Source organism: Bactrocera dorsalis, chromosome 2 (genome assembly GCF_023373825.1).
Source record: "Bactrocera dorsalis isolate Fly_Bdor chromosome 2, ASM2337382v1, whole genome shotgun sequence".
In the NCBI taxonomy this organism is placed as follows: Eukaryota; Metazoa; Arthropoda; class Insecta; order Diptera; family Tephritidae; genus Bactrocera; species Bactrocera dorsalis.
The window spans coordinates 37725445-37731319 of NC_064304.1; positions in this window are offsets into that span (position 1 = coordinate 37725445).

Genomic DNA, 5875 nt, shown 5'->3' on the forward strand with positions numbered 1-5875 from the left:
AAAGTCGTGAGTTGCTTGAGTCATATGTAAAAGAAAATGGCACTCCCAAGTGAATGGCACTCAGAGAACTTTTCTAACTTGCGTGAACTTCAACACATGGCTTCATCCTAGGCTAAAAAAAATATTTTAATATTAATAATAGTTGAAATAGTAAACAATGCTGCAGAAATAATTACATAATTACAGATTCACCAGCTTTTTATGTAACTTCGTGAATACCCCAAATTTGTTTTATTATGGTTTTAATGACCTAAATACGAGATAGTCTTGCTTTTTATTGATTATTTGTTAACAAAAAGCTATTTAATTAAAGAATTATTCTTTGAAATTCGAGAAATCGAATATATAGGTAAGATAACAGCTATGCATTTTGGGATCAATAACCAGTAATTGAATGATTTTAACTAAACAAAAAATGTGTGTTAATGGAGTTCTTAATATTTTTGTTATTTTTAGTATATGGATTTGGGTACAAACGTAGATTTATTGCCGAAATTTCGCCGCTAATGGCACAAACAACTGATTTACTATATATATACAAGTTTAACCATTGAGAGAATCTTAAATTGTTGGTTACGCTTCAACAAGACTGGTCCCAACTAAAGACTGTTGACTATTCCATTAGTTTGAAGGTCAGCGATGAAGTGCGCATAAACAATAACATACTTATGTGCATATATAACTGCATATGTTAGCATAGACACACCTATATACATATTTATATAAACATACGCACAACTGATGATCATATCTGCTATATACAAATCCACATACGAGCTTATTAGTTGTGGGGGATATAGAAGCGGGAAGCGTTAATGCAAATGGGGATTATAAAAATCTCGAATTGGTAACTTGAATTGCAAAGAAACTTGTGCAAGAATTCTAAACTTATAGTGTTCTTGTTTTTTTTCGGAGCACAAACAGATAAATGTAGCACAGTAGTGCCAAGGAAACACGTCAGTATGTATGCTCATGTATGTGTGTGCGTATATATTTTTAGTCATGCAGACGTTTTTATGCAACGAATAATTTCTTTATTTGCATAAATTAGCACCGACTAGCACAAAAAAACCTGCAGCTCGCAGTAACAGTGAAATACACTATATTAAATGTATATATGTATAACACATATTTGTACATACATATGTACGTACATAAACTAGCTGCAGATGTTTGTATGCGAGCGCAAACAGGTCATCTTTAAAAAGAACACATTTAATAAATAAAAGTTCTAATGCCATTTCGAAATTTAAGTTGTCTCACCAGAACCAGAAGTTGTGTCTGGAACGTCTTCTTTATTTGCTGAATATTCATACAAATCTGATATTTGTTGATTTGTGCGCATGCACACCGCTTCATAGATACACATATGTGTGTGTGGGAGGGTGTGGAAGCCTTCATAAGCTTGTAAGTTTGTTTTACTGTTGCGCACGCGCTACTGGCATTTACATCACATGTCTCATGTTACACATGAGGTAACTTCACCCCACCGTAAAAGCGAATGGATCGCAGACCATCAGAAACCATTTTCTTCTGCTTATATGACTAACTTTCTTCTGCTGCAGCAGTTAGACTGATGTCATTGCTTGCGACTTTCTTTGACATTCGCCGCCTGTTGTATAAATCTCGTACTAATTAGCCGGTTTCGGTTGGCAACTGATGTTCGCATAACTTCGTTGCTGCTGCGAATGGCTTGGTTGGCGCAGAAACCGTCATCTGCTGCATATTAGCACGTGTTCTTACCAGTTTGAGGGTCATCACGTAACAGGTTGTCAGTCAGCTGCTACGGTTTTCGGGAGACAAACACAATTTTCGTTTGCCAAGTAGACGAAGACGAAAACGCTAAAGTCCAGTTGTTATTCAGCTGAAATATTGACAATTTATTGCTGGCACTCTATTGCTTTACACTAACTATTGTTAATTATTGTTACTTCTGCATTTAATGCATCAAAGCTGAAGCCATTGTGATTGCATTTGTGGTGTTAAAACCGACCCAATAAGCGTACACCGCAGGCGTTCTCGAATTCACGTTTAGCTGTTATGCTCTGACAATATTAATATGTGAATTACGAGTATATATGCCTTGAAATCCTATTGAAAAGTAAAGTCCTCTCCCGATGACAAACTCTAAAACTCTGGCACAGAGGCATGGACAATGATATCTAATGAGCGGGCCATAGGATTGTTCGAGAGAAGCGTATTGCAGAGGATTAATGTTCCTTTACGCGTTGCAAGGCGAGTACCGCAGTCGATGGAACGATGAGCTGCACGAGTTATATGACGACATTGAAATAGTATAGCGAAGTAAGAGACACGGGCTGCATTGGCTAGGTTATGTTATCCCGATGAGAACACTTCAGCTTTGAAGGCTCTCGATTCAGTACCGGTGGAAGCAGAGGAAGAGGAAGACATTCACCGCGTTAGAAAGATCAGATGGAGAAGGAAAGTTTAAATTTTGAAATTTATTTTTTATGTTCTAAACAAAGTATATATTGGGTAGTCGAAAAAGTCTTTTCGTATTTCTAATCAAACTTCAACTTATTTTTTTAATTTATAATGAACTTTAAAGAACCAAATAAGTACCATTTTGGTCGACCACTTTTTGCCATTTTTCCGCCAGAGACATTATTCCATCGGTGTGAAAATGCGACAAGTAATTTTCATAAACTTCTCTTGAAGCCAATTTTACTCCATTAAGGTAGTTCTGCATTAACCGAAACAAATGGTAGTCCGATAGTGCAAGGTCAGAACTATATGGTGGATGCATCAAAACTTACCAGCCAAGTTCTCACAGTTTTTGCCGTGTGTGTGGTCTAGCGTTGTCCTGATGAAAGACGAAGCCCTTTCTGTTGATCAGTTCTGGCGGTTTTTTTTTCAATTGCTTGGTTCAATTTCATCAATTGTTGACAGTAAAATGTATAATCAATCGTTCGACCAGGCTGGAGCAGCTCATAGTGGATGATTTCTTCCCATTCCCACCAAACACTCAACATAATCTTTTGAGGTGTCAATCCTGGCTTTGCGACCATTTGTTGAGTTTCACCATGCTTGGACCATAATATTTTTCGGACATTATTATCATATTTGATCCACTTTACGCTTTAGAAATGGTTCGATTTCATTTCGTTTCAGCAAAGAATCGCAGATGTTAATTCGCTCCATTAAATTTTGTACAGACATTTCATGTGGTACCCAAACATTGAGCTTGTTTTTGTGGCCAACCTTTTTTAAATGATTTTTCAACCGACCAGAGCGAGGTGCATCTTTCACATCGAAATTTCCAGAACAGAAGCGAGCGAATCATTGTTGTGCTCCACGAACTGACTCCCTAAACATCACAGATTTCTTTGGTGGCTTGCGTGGCATTCTTCCCTTTTTTATAAAAAATTTCGAGATATAACATAAAAAATATATTTCTTCATTATTTTCACTCATTCCTGCTGCTGTATCTCTTTCTCAACTTCTCCGAATTTATTTTCGTTATACTTGTAATACTTAAAATCTCACCTTTCCAACCATATATGGTATGAGATAGTGTGATTGGTAGCACTGAACGACTGCAACGATATCTATTGACGAAATACGAAAAGACTTTTTCGACTACCTAACATAACAATGTCAAGAGATGGTACAGAAATAAAGAGGTATCCATAAATATTAAAAGGTATTTTTCGGGACATTTGACCGAACGCCTGGCAACATTTCGTAAGATAGAGGAAGATAGAGGAAGATAAGAACAGGTTTCAAAACATTTTAATGGCAACTCTGAGCAGATTATAGGATCGAGGATGTACATAATTGGAATTACGAATGTTCCTAGCCGAAGAGTTTCAGTTCTTTAGTTTTCATTTGTGCATCAATCATCTTCTAATTATTGTGAAGTGAAATCAGCGATTCCGTTTCATCCTGGCGAGTGCTATATATTTGTTATTATATTTGGTCTAAATTGTTTACGATAGCTTAAGTGATTTGTGTAATATACAATTGCTCTTAAAATAGTTGGTGCCACGTCCATGGTCCCATTTTTTAAATTTAAAAAATATCATTTTTGATAACTAATTTTACGTTTTTAACAATATTTCAGTGTTCAAATTCAATACTTACCGGCTATGCTTAGAAGAGATTTGTTGACGCCAGCCATTCAAATCATCGATTAACCAATATGTTTAATACAAATGCATCTAAATTGTATGATGTTCTGATAAGCTAATGCTGGTTATAAGAATTTTGTATTTCCTATGTTTTTCACGCTATCATGCTGGATTATGCTTTCGATCAAGCCCATTTGATGGTCATTCAATATCATTTTGTGCATTCTTGGAGATTTTTTTTGTGTTATATAATCTTTTGAAGGCCCACTGGGATCATTTTCTTCGCTATTCATATTATTTGTACAAAATTTACAAGCCACTTACAAAGGAGTACTTCGTCTGCAGGCCAACTCATACAGTCACCGTCCAGTTGAAAAAGTTCAAGCAGTTTTTTGCAGAGTCTATCACGACCACAAGCATTTAAGTGGCACTAAACTAGCCTGGTAAGAGTTGTCCATAGACCTTTGTTAAAGACGATAATATCGAAAAAGTTAAAGAGTCACTGCTTGAAAATCATCGCGCTGGCATAAGAAAAATAAGAGAGATTCTTAACATCTCTTCTGCATCGACTAAATTATTTGGTTAATGCTTCGAGTATGAGACGTATCCATGTTAGACTCGTATCAAAATACATAAATCGTTTTTGAGTATCGCGACTAGAAGTAGCTGACGATCCTACATTCATCAAAAGCGTTCCTACTGGTGGCAAAACGTGGATTTATGAAAATGACGTCGAATCTGTCCAATAATCCCGAAAATGGCGCACCATAAATTAGCCAAAAGCAAAAAAAAAAACCAAAATTCACTCAAAGCACTGAAGGTCCTCATAGCCGAGGTTCATAACAAATATATGGAAAATTGAATTAATCGTTGGCATACTTGTATTGATTCATTGGTTGGTTCAGGATCCTTAAAGCCTATTTTGAGCGTGATAATAAGGATCTGTATTAAAATATGTGATCCTGATTTATTTTTGATAATCCTGGTCATTTGTGATCACATGGTAGGTAAATGTTATTTCATTATTTTATTTATATGTTAAAAGCTTTTAACTAAGCTAAAGCTGTTCGAGGTTGTAGAGAAAATTAACATAAATAAAATATTTTTTTTACTAATTTATTCTGCAATAATGCCCTCATAATATTTATGCTTAAAATAAGCCCGCTTATATATGTAAAACATATTTTTTTAACGGCGCCACCACCTACTTTTAAACTCCACTCACTTACGAGGGGGTGTGAATAAATACACATTAATTTTCGAAATTACTACTATATTTTTCATTAAAATTATAAATTATTACTCGATATTTTGGAAATACTTTTTTGATTTTAAAATCTGTATAAAATTTTTTCCAGTCGTTTGCAATATAAATGTTGCAATGGTAAAAAATTATCTTTCTAGTAACTTTCTGAGCTGGAATCGAAGATCTTAGTTTCCTTACTTTATTGTCAGCAGTCAACTTTAATTTTTATTGAGGCTTTCTAAACTTTCCGCTATTAAGGCTTCCTAAACTTAAAGTTAATATTTATATTTATTTTAAGAACTGGCTCCAGGTGTCTGGAGACATAAAAAATAGATTTATTTCGCAGAAATGTTTTAATGACAGCTCTTAAACAAATAATTGGATTTTGAGTGAATATATCGTTAAGCTCTTCTTATCTGTTGCTTCGCCAAAGACGGCAATGCAAAATGACAAATGTACAATTTTCCAAATGAATTACAACAGCTGACTGCGCAGGCCTTTTCAACTCGACGTATAAAAGACAATGGCTTGATAGCTG